The sequence below is a fragment of the Apostichopus japonicus genome, chromosome 17, assembly GCF_037975245.1.
Source record: "Apostichopus japonicus isolate 1M-3 chromosome 17, ASM3797524v1, whole genome shotgun sequence".
In the NCBI taxonomy this organism is placed as follows: domain Eukaryota; kingdom Metazoa; phylum Echinodermata; class Holothuroidea; order Aspidochirotida; family Stichopodidae; genus Apostichopus; species Apostichopus japonicus.
Genome location: NC_092577.1, coordinates 1485130 through 1498815, shown reverse-complemented (window position 1 = coordinate 1498815; position 13686 = coordinate 1485130). Strand labels below are relative to the sequence as shown.

Here is a 13686-nt window from a genome sequence, read left to right as displayed (position 1 = left end):
TGACATCGACTGAGATATTTTGTGTACAGCTAAGAAGTTTGCTGATGACACCAAATTGTATTCTGAGGTCTCTTCCAAAAGCGATTCTGAGAAGTTTCAAGCGGATTTGGATAAGATTTTTTCCTGGTCTCAAGGGTGGCAAATGCTCTTTAATATCGATAAGGTGGGGCTTATTTGCAGGGCAGCCCTGCGAATAGCCAGACACATAAACCTTATTCGCAGGGCAGCCCTGTGAATAACCAGACACAAGCATCTTATTTGCAGGGTTGCCCTGCGAATAGCCAGACACATACACCTTATTCACAGGGCAGCCTTAGACTGGGTTAACAGGCTCAGTAACTTTTGGGCCTATTCGAGTTTGCTTTTGGGCACCAGCTTTCTTTTTGAGTCTTAATTGGGAGCCTCTATATTTTGAGGAATTTATTGGCCTTTGGGATTCCTATCTTAATGCTGTTAGGATTGGTTTTGGGAGCCTAGGGCCTTAAGATTGAACCAGTCTAGCATTAGTACCGCCAACATAAAAAATGTCATCCCTCATTTTCACTTTTGTTTTTGCAGAGTGACTGCTCATTTGCATGTAAAGGTGTGGGAGGGGGGGGGTCACACCCTTGACCATATTGGCTTTCAGGCAATATCGGCTTTTGGGGAATCCCAAGATAAGCTCCCTTAAAATAAGCTTTTAAAATTGAACTGCTGGGGTTCCAAAAATTAGCTTATGAAGTGGCTAAGACTATTTGGGCCCAAAAGGTTGGCTTTTTGAAGGCCCCTAAACTGACTGGTATCTATAGCAAAACCTATAAACCTATTTTCAAAATCGTCACAGCCCTGCGAATAAGGTGTCTGTGTACGTTATTTGCCGGGCTGCCTTGCGAATAATCACTTCGTATCGATAAATGCAAGGTAATGCACATTGGTAGTAGTAACCAAAAGTTTACTTACAATCTTAATGGTGTGGAGTTAAAGGAGGTCTCTGTTGAAAGAGACCTAGGTATCTACATTGACTCATCTTTGCAACCTTCTAAACATTGTCTTGAAGCTGCTAAAAGAGGTAATAGGGTTTTAGGTATAATCAAGAGGAACTTCACTTTTCTGAAAGAGGACATCATACAGTAGTTCTAGGCTTTATAAGCAGTTGGTTAGGCCTCATCTGGAGTATGCTGTGCAGGCTTGGAACCCTTATTTTCTTAAGGATAAGGAAGTACTTGAAAAGGTCCAGAGGAGGGCTACTAGGGTGATTAGTTCCTTAAAGAGTGTTCCTTATTATAGGCGGTTACAACTGTTGAATCTCACCACACTGGAGCTTAGGAGATTACGTGGGGACTTAATCCAGGTTTTCAAGATTGTGTATGGTTTTGACAATTTATCCTTTGCCGACTTTTTCATGTTTGCTAACAGGAGTTGTACCAGAGGTCACTGTCTTAAACACCAAAAGTCACATAGTAGGATTAATATTCGGCATAACTTTTTTTCTAATAGGGTTGTGAATGTGTGGAATGATTTGCCTGAGAAAGTTGTACAGTACTTGCAAATAGTGTCAATGGGTTTAAGAATGCTTTGGACAAGCACTTTAAGCATTGTAATGGGGTCTGAGTGTTTGTGTCTTCAGATTTGTTTTTCTCTCTCTATAGGGTCCTTGATGGGCACTTAAGTGTCCCTCCTGATCTTTTTTTCTACTAAACTAAACTAATGAAATAATAACAAACGACTGTATTCAATTGTAAAGTTAACTCTCACCCTTAACCTTTATCCCTCATTTACATATCTGAACTGCTAAGACGATAAAGGAATGATGATTTATTTTTGTAACAATAGTTTAATCTTTATGTTCATTGATGCATGTTAGCAGTCGGCGAGCCCTGGCTCGCTTGTAGAGAAGGCTGGTTGAGTTGGCCAAGAGGTGTTAGATACAGTAACTATGTTTGATTAAATATATGTTATGCAGGAATCCAGTGTTGTACAAAGTACTTTTGATTAAATGTATGTTACGCACGAATCCAGTGTTGTACATACAGTAGTACTTTTGATTAAATATATGTTACGCAGAGTTCACAGTGTTGTACATAGTATAATTTTGTATCCTTCCGAACTCTACATTTACCGTAATCGGCCATGCTTACATAAGAAAACATGACCAGATACAGTATCGTATCTTTGTTTTCCAGGGACTGTGCAGTCACTGGATTCCACGTAATGTCTCCAGATGAAAAATGTTCACAGAAATGACCACACCTTTAACAAACTTTCCTTGGAATCGACTTGAATCTATAAATAGGCTACATATTCAATGGTTTTACACACCGCTTCAATATATGATAAAACTTAACAAGCGTTGAACTTTTGTCAAATTTGACTTTACGGATCTCGGATCATCTAAATTTCAAGGGCAGTATTTTACATGGAAAACAACTCTTTGAATTGTTTAATAAGCACTTACCCTCCAAGTTTTCTTTTTGACATCAATTCGCAATTTACATCTAGGGAAAAAATCCTAAGGTGTTCTAGACTCAAGCATTTGAACATCATCCTGGAAACCAAGTGCAACAAACACCCAAAAAGGCCCTCAAGACTCCAATATTCCTGTAAACGTATTGTGTAACCCTTAATCTCTTTATGGAGTGTGGAAGTAGGATGGGATATATTGGTTGGATTTGTTCCATTTTTTTTAGGATTCTCTGGTAGTCTGGTGACAATGTGGAACTATGAAGTGAAAAATATTGCACTCTGCTAATTGAAAAGCCCATCTCAATAACCTTGTTGACAATTTCACTTCATTGCAAGAACCTCCCTGATCACTTAAAAATAGCAAGACCTTGTTGAAAGCAAATCTTGTCTGTAGTAATAAATGAAATATTCTCATTTATGAAAAGAAGAATTACTAAAACAGTTGGTTTCTGTTGTCATAATTTTGTGTTTCGTGTTTTGCTTAAATTTTCAGTATCGCAGGGACTGTTCTCTTGACACATTGCTCACTCAAATCACCAAGGACATCAACAGGATGCTAGAAAGGAAGAAATGGAGTCTGTGGAACCAGATGATAGCTACTCATGTCATCTGTTACTCAGCCTGGAGGATGAGGCCAATGATGGGGAAACATCCTCTGGCGATACTAAACAAATAATAGGGAAACCAAAACAGACAGAGAATTGTGCACTTCCTAGAGGAGAGAATCCTGACAACGGTATTGATGGCAGCAAGCTGTTTACACACACTGAAAATGTGGAAAAACATGAAAGAACACATGCAGGAGAGAGGTCCTATCAGTGTAACTACTGTGAAAAAAAGTATGCCCTAGCTTCAAGATTGAAGACTCTGCATGTAAGAACACATACAGGAGAGAAACCTTATCAGTGTAGTCACTGTAAGAAAATGTTTGCTTATTCTGGACAAATGAGGGTACATGAAAGAACACATGTACAGGAGAGAAGCCTTATCAGTGTAACTACTGCGACAAAAAGTTTTGCCTAGTTGCTAGATTGAAGAGCCATTAACAGGCGCGTATCCAGGATTTTCAAACCCGGGGGGCGCGAATTACTATCTAAGCGGAGCGCCACCATCGGTTGGCGCGCAGCGTACAAGAAAATTTCTTGTTTTGAAACCCCCCAGATCACCGGAAACGGCACTTCTCGGGCTTGAAATGACCAACCAGATGTACACTTTTTGCCTGAGAACCAAGTATTTCCTAATAGTTTTTTTTTTCCATCCATAACCTTTTTGAAGATTGTCAACCCGGCACACATCATGTTCGACCTGATCGCATCTCCTGTGGGTCTTTGCTTTGTAGGTGATTCTACGTCGCGGCCCACAATACCCGTCAGCCCCACTTTTCAAGGTTTTAAGCCCCAAATTTGTTCAGAATTTGAAAATTCACATTTCTCGTGAATAAACTCACTTCAAAACATACCCATAATCTTGTACAAAATTTCATCTATGGACAACCAATATAGAAAAAACTTCCTTCAACCCCTAACAGACCGGTCAAAATTGCACGAGTAGAGGGAAGTGTGATGTAGAATGTTGGTCAGAAATTTTCTAAAATTCAGACACAGTTAATTTATTGGTGTAGAAATATTAAAACCTGTTATAACGGCTATTATAAAACTTGGTTGAAGGAAATTAAATAATAGCAGATATTTCCTTCAACCGAACACTACACACATAGGCGTAGGAGGCGCGGCGGAAGTGGCGGAGCTAGGGGTATTGGTCAGGAGTGGCGAGAATGGTCTGAAGGGGCATTTTCGACACTATCTAAGCGGAGCGCCACCACTGGTTGGCGCGTAGCGTACAGAAATTTTTTGAGTAAAGATACTCCCTAGATCGCAGGAAATGACCCTTTCCGGGCCTGGCTAATTTGCAGATAAACGAAGAATAAGGTGTCATCGCCAAATTACACCAACAAAATGTGACAAATGTCAATAAGTAGATGAGAGCGCAATAAAAAAAAAATCTAATCAATAATCTAGAATAATTAAAAAGTGGTAAAGAGCTGAAAAAGGCGCCAGCAGTCCATTTGAGTTCGTCAGGGGGGCATCCGCCCCCCTGACCATATGGACGCTCCGCCACTGCGCGGCGGGGGTGCAGGCCCTAATTCGCCATTACTAATGTAAAAGAGAGTTTTGACATAATTGGACCTCCATGTTTTTTATACATCTACATGAGACATGTCGTTGTTTACATTAGCATCCCGCGGTATACTGCGCAATTTGAACGGACCGTACGGTACATGATGGCATGCGATGTAATAACCGATGCTTGCTTATATGACATTGACATGAAGACGTTGAACGCGCGCGAAGCGCGAGAAAATTTTTGGTTATTTTTTCAGGCAAGTCGGACAGTTTTGAGGCTTTTCATCCTGGAACGCCATTTTCATGCTCACTGATATGATGTGATATCTGCTGCTTGCGTTACAAATTAATTCGATCAGGCGTGTAGCGAGGAATTTGCCAAGGGAGGGGCGAATCCTGTAGGCAAATTATCTAAGCGTAGCGCCACCATAGGTTGGCGCGAAGCGTACAAGAAAATTTTGGCCGAAAATGCCTCCCAGATCGCTGGAAATGACACTTCCCAGGCCTTGTAAGTTGCCTCTAAGCACTTTCTATTTTGAAATTACTTAGCGATATCATTTAAAAAATGCTGAATGGGGGGGGGGGGGGGCGGGCGGTCGCCCCCATCCCAAACTGCGTCATGTTCCCCGACGACACGGTCGAGTTCGAGACCAGCCACAGTTGGTTTCATAGCACAATTCTACACACGCGTTATGATAGACCATATATAGTATATATATAGATCATTAGTGAGAGAGGAAAATGGAAACGTCAAAAAATGGAGTTTTCGGTGTAAGGGGTAAGCTGAGTCACACTTTTACGAAACCATTGATCCGTCACTGGCTATCCTTCAGCGCTGTAATGATGTCACTGTTCCTCTTTCTCTTCCCGGTGTCTTCGCGTTTTGCTTTTACTCCCTCTTTTTCTCCTTTTTCTCTCTTTCTTCTTTTTCTTTTCCCTTCCTTCCTTCCTCTCCTTCTCCTCTTTTTCCCCCTCTTTTTTCCTTTTTTCTTCTCTTTTTTTTCTCTTTTTTTTCTCTTCTCTTTTTCTTACCCGGGGGGCGCGCGCCCCCAACGCCCCCCCCTGGATACGCACCTGATGAAAAAACACATACAGGAGAGAAACCTTATCAGTGTAACTACTGTGACAAAAAGTTTGCTGAATCTGGACAAATGAGGATACATGAAAGAACACATACAGGAGAGAAGCCTTATCAGTGCAACTACTGTGACAAAAAGTTTGCTGAATCTGGACATATGAGGAAGCATGAAAGAACACACACAGGAGAGAAACCTTATCAGTGTAAATACTGTGACAAAAATTTTGCCCATGTTTCTAATTTAAAGGTTCATGAAAGAAAACATACAGGAGAGAAGCCTTATCAGTGTAACTATTGTAAAAAAATGTTTGCAGATTCTGGAGAAATGAGAAGACATGAAAGAACACATACAGGAGAGAAGCCATATCAGTGTAAATACTGTGACAAAAAGTCAGCCTGTGCGGCTAATTTGAAGAGCCATGAAAGAACACATACAGGAGAGAAGTTTTATCAGTGTAAATACTGTGACAAAACGCTTACTCAAGTTTCTAGTTTGAAGAGCCATGAAAGACGGCACACAGGAGAGAAGCCTTATCAGTGTAAATACTGTAAGAAAATGTTTGCTGAATCTGGAAAACTGAGGATACATGAAAGAACACACACAGGAGAGAAGCCATATCAGTGCAATTATTGTGACAAACAGTTTGCCCAATCCTCTAGTTTGAAGAGCCATGAAAGAACACATACAGGAGAGAAGCCATTTCAGTGTAACTACTGTGACAAAACGTTTGCCCGCTCTTCTAATTTGAAGAGCCATGAAAGAACGCACACAGGAGAGAAGCCTTATCAGCGTAACTACTGTAAGAAAATGTTTGCTGAATCTGGAACATTGAGGATACATGAAAGAACACATACAGGGGAGAAGCCATAACAGTGTAACTATTGTGACAAAAAGTTTGCACAAGCTGCTAGTTTAAGAGCCATGAAAGAATACATACAGGAGTGAAGCCATTTCAGTGTAACTACTGTGACAAAAAGTTTGCCCAAGCGCCTAATTTGAAGAGCCATGATAGAACACATACAGGAGAGAAGCCTTATCAGTGTAGCTACTGTGACAAAAAGTTTTCCCAATTTTCTAGTTTGAAGCGCCATCAAAGAACACACACAGGAGAGTAGCCTTATCAGTGTAGCTACTGTAAGAAATTGTTTGCTCTGTCTCAAAATTTGAAGATACATGAAAGAACACATACAGAAGAGAAGCCGTATTACTGTATGTGTGTAAATACTGTAAGAAAATGTTTGCTCGATCTGGAAAATTGAGTACATCTTAAAAGAACACACAGGGGAGAAGCTTGATCAATCAGTTTATCTACTATAAGAAAATATTTGCTCTGTCTCAAAATTTGAGGACACATGAAGGAACCCACACAGGAGAGAAACCCTTATCAGTGTTACTGCTGTAAGAAATCGTTTGTTGTATCTAGAGAATTGTCCATATACTCTAACTGTTAAGACTGTTAAGTCTTCCAATGATGCATTCTGGGGTATATTGATACTATAAATTTGATCTACTGGACACACACATACCTGTCAATGCCTAACTTGTATTTTTGAGTGAGTGTGTAAAAGGAATGTAGTGAAAAGGAGGAGTACACCTCACATTACCTGGATCTGTGCCTAGGTATAAATCAATGTTTCAGGTTACTGATGCTGACTGAACCACCCACCTCCAACTGCTGCTTCTGCTTGATAGCATGCAAACACCACTAGTTGGCTGTTTATCAACTCTGGGCCTACCAAAATCCTTCAAGTTCATGTTGCAAAGTAAACTAAGGTAATAGCACAAAGATGTACCAGAGATTTAAACAATCTGTAATATGCCGGGGTATGCTGAAAAGGGTAGGCAAAGCCTGGGGGTTGGTGAGTGAGGGGGTAGTAGAATTGTATGCCACAAGCCCCACCTATGTTGGAGCTAAAATGTTCAGTGGTGGACAATTCCAGAATTCAAATGTATTTGTTAGCACAACCTTGCATTTGGAACGATACTATGGAGCTAATTTATAGTTTCAACTTGCATAACAAAACAACTCCATTTGGCCTCTAAGTCTTGCATTAACTATTTTCAACTGCCCAATGTGAGCATTGTGAAGTTAGCTAGAAACTACCCCTCACTTGTAACATTCTTATCTGACAACAACCAATTCATTAATTGAGGTTCATGCACCTCAGTCATGCAACTCAGTCCAGGGAAATTTGGAACTCCTACTGTATATGGGCTGGGGTGGGATTAGTCCCCTAAATTTGCCAGTGATGTGCATTCTCCCCACCTCCCAAATGGCTTCCCCTAAACACTTTGCTTGCTTCCCTCTCCCTATCTCACCTCCCCAATCCCCATACAGTGGCACCTATGCAGTCAGGTTGGTGTTTGTGTGTGTCTGTGTCTGTGACACTTGTGTGGGTCTGCAATAACTCAACAACGGAGTGATGGATATATCTCATATTTGCTATGTTGATGTTTCATAGTGGGAAGGTGTGCCTTTCATTCTTGGACACTGACCTTATAAATTTTAATGAGGTTATGAGGTCAAACGTTATAATTTTCACATTCCAATCGTAAGCGGTATTGTAAAAGAATCTTCGTTTAGACCATCTGGACTCTAAAACTTCTGGGCCCATTTTTGGGCTGGGTGGGCCCAAATGCTATTTTCACCTCAAATGTATTCTGGGACATACGCTTTGGGCAAGAATTTGTGGGGCCCAATATGTTTGGGCTCATATTTTCTTTATAGTGCAATAAACTCCACAACCTTAAGTCGGATGTTACCCAAACTTGTGATTAATAACTGGTTCATGTAGGCCTTCATCTTTTGAGACCATCTCGTTCAATCAGATTAAATCCAAACTTGGAGTACATAGTTAGTTGTTGCATGAAGGTTTTACCTCTATGGTTGCTGGTACATTAAAGGCACTGAAGACTCGCCCCAAACCGTGTGCGTCCCTTTGAAAAAGTTAACTTTCCATTGCTTGCAAGTGACGTTTTTCTTTTCTTTACTGTCGCTACAAACTGCAGACAGTATTGAAACGTGATACATTACCCTATACTCTGTTATCTGGATCTGAGATGTCTATGGCTGCTATGTACACTGTGTTGTGGGTGTTGACCATAGCTGCATGATTGATTGTACACTAGTGTCTAATTACCGACGGTAGCAAGCTTTGTGTGTATTTTCTGAGATGGATGGTGGTGTCTTACACTTCTGTTACATCTCATTCGAAACTAGGCATCGAGTTAAATAAATATTATTAGCACTATTTCGTAGGCCTGAAGTACCAGTACCTTCTTACGCCGTTAGTTCCCATGCCTGATCCGTCTTGGTGCAAATCTTTCACGAAGGCACTAACACGATTCTCGAACTGCTTCAGAGAAATATCAGTTTGGTTACTTTGGTACTGTAGTGACCGCACTGCAAGCGAGCCTATATATTCCCTCTCGCAAAGTGGAACAGCCTACTTATTTTGTTTATAGACATTCTGTCGCCCAACTTTCTTGCTTATCTCCACTCCCATTTATAGTAAACTTGAACAAAGAGGACCAGTGTCCAACGAGAGAAAGTTTTGGGGTCATAAGTTCAAGTGTAGAGCGACATATTTTTTATCAGTCACTTCGTTCATGGAATCGGTCAGCGAAGGTTGTTCCCTAAGCCGTAATATTACTTTATAACTACAGTATATACCATTGCCTACACTACAGCGATAGCTGGCTAAAAAGGCCGATACTTCATATATTTTTCGTATATTCTTCGGGAATCCACCGGACATTTTATGTGTGGGATGTAGCAATGCAACCCACCAATTTCTAGCGGATACAGTGATACATTGATTCATTTATAAGGATTTTCATATATACGGATCTATCCTGGAACTGACAGTTCAAGTTCCCTGGACCGACGCAAGGAGGGTTAGACTAGACAGAACTATTATTAGAGGTTAGTAGTATTTATTATTATTATTATTTACAAGACCTCTAATCCAGGTTCAGTCCGGTCTCTAAAGTACCACCCAGGAACACATCACATGACCCTCCATGAATGGTACGCGCGCGCCCAATTGGTATGAATCCTCCAGATTTATTGAACTCGATAAAACTAGGTCAGATTACAGCAATCAGACGTTTCTTTGTTCGCGAGTCATCACGGTACATATCATGTACGTACAGTACTTGGGCATATGATATGATATTGGGTGATGATATAAAACACCTTAATTCAGCCCACTTAAATAGTATACCTAACAAGGACCGTTGGCTCTTGTTAAATATTACCAAGCTTTGCAAAAGAAATCGCAACGGATCAACTGCAAAACTAGTAGAAGATCATCAAGCACTTATCCACGGGAAAGAAAATGTTTCAGATATCCGTAAAGTTGGAACCAGGGTCACCATTACATGATAACACCTTTAACACAGGTAACGGTTCCGCGAATAGTCTAGTTATATTGTATAAAAAATGGCCTAGCCTATTAAACACCAGTTAGTACCGTTATGCGCTAAATAATGAAGTGATTAAGACTTCTCTAAATAGATCTATCCTGGAACTGACAGTTCAAGTTCCCTGGACCGACGCAAGGAGGGTTAGACTAGACAGAACTATTATTAGAGGTTAGTAGTATTTATTATTATTATTTACAAGACCTCTAAATTGGTGACCCCGACGTGATAGTTTAATTCTTCCTTGTGAGTTTATCAGGATATTGACTGTGTGTAAACGAACAGTTCAGCCAGTACAGTTTGTGTAGTCACATGACATTTCATAATTTACTAGCTTATACACTCGCTTAGAATATCGGTCAAACCCGGCATGAACATTCATTTTCTATTCGTGGCGGATTCTCGTTCATATTCATTCGAGCGTTATTCATTACCAGCGAGTTACGACATAAACATAGACTATATTATTAAACGGGGAGCTACAGTCCAAGATTTATTATCACCGACACTATCCAGGCTCCGATATTATATCAGTGATAGTTGGGTAATAGTTAAAGTAGCTGCAGGCATCAACAATCTCACAGAATTTTCTAGTCTGGACTCCAGGGGAAAGCGCGTCCTCAAACCATCTCGCGTAACATCGCATGAGCTTTTCAACGAGTTAGAACGTTTCAAACATAGCGTACTCGCCACACACCCCAAGTCTATCGTATCATTCGCCACTATTCCACCTGCGTCGTTCTTGAAATTCCAACAGTATAGGAACTTACGATCTCCCATTTTCACGGCAGCCGAACTATCTACATTCCAACATCAGCACAATATAACAATTGACGCCATCAATCGGCAAATTAAGGAGTACAATCGTAACGCACCGAACATCATTCAGCCTTGGAATTTGTCTTGGCACACATCTATCCGCAAAGCCGACAAACGCCGATCTCGCTCCGGTCGTCCACTGCGTAGAATTCGAAACAATTTCACACACTTATATGACGGTCTACACGCGATTTCATCGATCAAGCGTAAGTGGCATATAGAGCTGGTCAAATCGTTCAGCAAGGAATTACAAGCACTTCAAGAGTTAAATTAAGCGTGTATATCCTTAACGATATTCTATAAAAATTTCATGTAACTAAATTGTTTATGTCATCATGACCGATCCAGAGAAAAAAATGGAAACCCAGTCAAGACTCGCTGCAGTTAGTTTGAAAGTACCTCCCTTTTGGCCGAACGATCCGACCATTTGGTTCGCACAGGTCGAAGCGCAGTTTACCACGCGTGGCATTACGTCAGAGCAGACGCAATACGCATACGTTGTCGCTTCCCTTCAGCCCGAGATAGCACAGGAAGTTAGGGATTTATTGTTGCACACGCCCGCCAAACAACCGTATTCTACATTGAAGTCCGAGCTAATTAAGCGAACAAGTGCGTCGGAACAAAGGCGGCTACATCAACTACTCATATCAGAGGAACTCGGCGATCGCAAACCGTCACAACTATAACGGCGCATGCGCCAGCTTCTCGGGGATAGCAAATTAGATGACAATTTCCTCCGCCAGCTGTTCTTACAGCGACTACCGACTAATGCAGCTTATTCTAGCAACCACTAGCGAGACAATCGACGTTGAGCAACTTGCAGTCATTGCAGACAAAATCATGGAAGTAACCTCGTCTGTCCATCAGGTCTCGGCCATTGCACCTACCCCTACGGTTAATTCTGTCAATGCACCTTCTACAGAGATGGCAGAATTGAGGGAAATGGTCGCAGCTCTCACACTGAAAGTCGAGGCCCTAGGTAGACAGCAAGGTAACCGAACCAATAGGAGCCGGTCTAAACCGAGGGATGGTAAGTCATCCCAACGACGAACAAGGTCTCCGTCTTCTGAGCGTTCCCATGCTGGATCTCAGTGTTGGTACCACTGGCAATATGGTGCTGCAGCGGAGAAATGTACACCACCATGTAACTTTCAGACATCCGGCAACCAAAACAAGTCCCGAAACTCAACAGCCAGCGATTAGGAACGACGAATCGTCATGGCGCATCATCCAGCAGTCGTTTATTTTATATCACTGACCGCCGGACAGGTTCCAGATTTTTAGTTGACACCGGAGCTGAGGTGAGCGTCTTTCCTGCGACAAAAGTGGAAAAAGGGAAACAGCCATTGTTTACCTTAAATGCCGCAAACCAGACACCCATCTCTGCCTTTGGTGAGAGGTCATTTACACTCGACATTGGTCTACGACGCGTTTATCGCTGGGTCTTCATACTAGCCGATGTAGCATCGCCATTACTAGGTGCTGATTTCCTCGCTCACTTTTCATTAGCCGTGGACGTCAAACATCGCAAGCTAATCGATCTCGAAACATCGCTCAGCGTAAACGTGCGCACTTCAACAGACGCGTCGCCGAGTCCGTCTTATCGTATCTCCAATCTACAATCGCAGTATCACGCGTTACTCGACACATATCCGGACATCACCAGACCATGCTACAAGGAAACGGCAATCAAGCATAACATTACCCATCACATTATTACAAAGGGTACCCCTGTGTTTGCACGGCCTCGTAGATTAGTGTCGGACAAACATCGGATTGCGAAAGACGACTTCGAACACATGATCCAGCTAGGAATCGTCAGGCCATCGGAGAGCTGTTGGTCTTCACCGCTCCACGTGGTTCCCAAGAAGTCTGGAGACTGGCGTCCATGTGGTGACTACCGGGCCCTCAACAATTCAACCGTGCCCGATAGGTACCCCATACCACATATTCATGACTTTACATCTTCTCTCCATGGTAAAACCATTTTCTCCAAGATTGACCTTGTACGAGCTTATCATCAGATACCTGTCGAGCCAGATGACGTTCCCAAAACTGCCATCACCACCCCATTTGGCATGTTCGAATTTGTGAGAATGCCATTCGGTCTCAGGAATAGTGCCCAAACATTTCAGCGATACATCGACCAAGTATTACGAGGCCTCCCATTCGTATATGCGTACATCGATGACCTGCTCATCGCTAGTTCTTCACATGAAGAGCACTACGATCATCTGCGACAACTCTTCGATCGCCTTCATGAACACGGAATAGTAATCAATCCTTCGAAGAGCATTTTCGGCGTTTCATCTCTGGATTTTCTAGGACATCACGTCGATGTAAGTGGCATTACTCCATTAACAGACAAAGTGAAAGCAGTCACTGACTTTCCGCCACCTGATACACTCCGCAAGTTACGAGAGTTTCTGGGGCTTGTTAATTTCTATAGACGGTTCATTCCAAACTGTGCTATCATCATTCAACCTCTGACTGATCTCTTACGAACTAATCTTAAGTACATGCCTATCAACTTGACGGATATTCAGTTACAGGCATTTTCGAATGTCAAAGCTTCACTTGCACAATCTACACTTCTCAATCATCTACACCCTACCGCCCAGCTCTGTCTGATGGTGGACGCTTCGGACGTAGCTGTAGGTGGGGTTCTTCAGCAGTTGGTGGGAGGTAACTGGGAGCCAATCGCATTCTTTTCGAAGCGCCTACAGAAAGCTGAAACTCGTTACAGCACATTCGGTCGCGAGTTATTGGCTGTATATCTCGCCATTCGCTACTTTCGT

General features: G+C 42.0%; 1 protein-coding gene and 2 pseudogenes across 2 annotated transcripts in view; all 3 read left to right on the top strand.

Annotated features, from left to right (window-relative positions):
* LOC139984980 (uncharacterized) overlaps positions 1–13686 on the top strand; it is a 57073-nt gene that overhangs the window by 30984 nt on the left and 12403 nt on the right. The gene's annotated exons all lie outside the window — the stretch shown is intronic.
* LOC139984992 (uncharacterized) lies at positions 5649–8809 on the top strand (annotated as a pseudogene).
* On the top strand, positions 11224–13016 carry LOC139984429 (uncharacterized; annotated as a pseudogene).